The following is a 794-nucleotide window of genomic DNA, read 5'->3' as shown; positions in this document are numbered from 1 at the left end:
GGGGGAAATAAAGTAAGTGTTAGTCACTCAGTCGTGTCCGACTCTTTGTGACCTCATGGACTGTAGCCCGCCAGGTTCCTCTGTCAGTGGGATTTCCCAGGCAAGGATACTGGAGTGGGCGGCCATTCCCTTCTCCAGGAAGTCTTCCAGACCCAAGGATTGAACCCAGATTTCCTGTATTACAGGCAGATTCTTTACTGTCTGAGCCACCAGGGAAGCCCCAAAATAAACTGCAATACAAAAGTTTTCAAAAGGAATGAGTAGCATTCTTCCTGGAGAAGGTGCAGTGTCAGGAAAGGGTATTGTAGGCAGAAGAAATGGCATCTGCAAAGGCTTGGATTGAAGCACAGTTCCTTCCAAGCAGAGTCCTTTGCTTGCTGCCTAGGAACCCTCTTTGGTGCCCAGGCAGACCATCTGTCACCAGGTCCCCTAGTCCAGGATCCAGCTGGTTGATGGGTTGTAATGTAAACCCTTGAGGGAAGATCCTAGGCTTCTCCCCTCACAGTCTGGTGGTTCAATGACTGGCCGTGAGGTCAACCAGAAGCTGGACTTGAATCCCAGCTCCCCCACTAGTCAGATGTGTGACCTTGGGTAAGTGATTCAATTTCCTGATTTATCAAATGGAGATATGGGGTTGGGTTTCTTGAGACCAGCCTCCTCATTTTAAAGAGCTATAAACGATTAAACGTGTCATCTATATAGTATATATTTTTAAATATATGACTTTGTAGATTGTTATCAAGGAACCCAGGAAACAATAGAGAAACTTAAAAATGTGCTGCCATGTCAAATGA

The sequence above is a fragment of the Moschus berezovskii genome, chromosome 22 (genome assembly GCF_049115385.1).
Source record: "Moschus berezovskii isolate FMDL1 chromosome 22, NW_MosBer_1.0, whole genome shotgun sequence".
NCBI lineage: Eukaryota > Metazoa > Chordata > Mammalia > Artiodactyla > Moschidae > Moschus > Moschus berezovskii.
The sequence above is the reverse complement of the archived record's forward strand: the minus strand, read 5'-3'. Positions refer to the sequence as shown.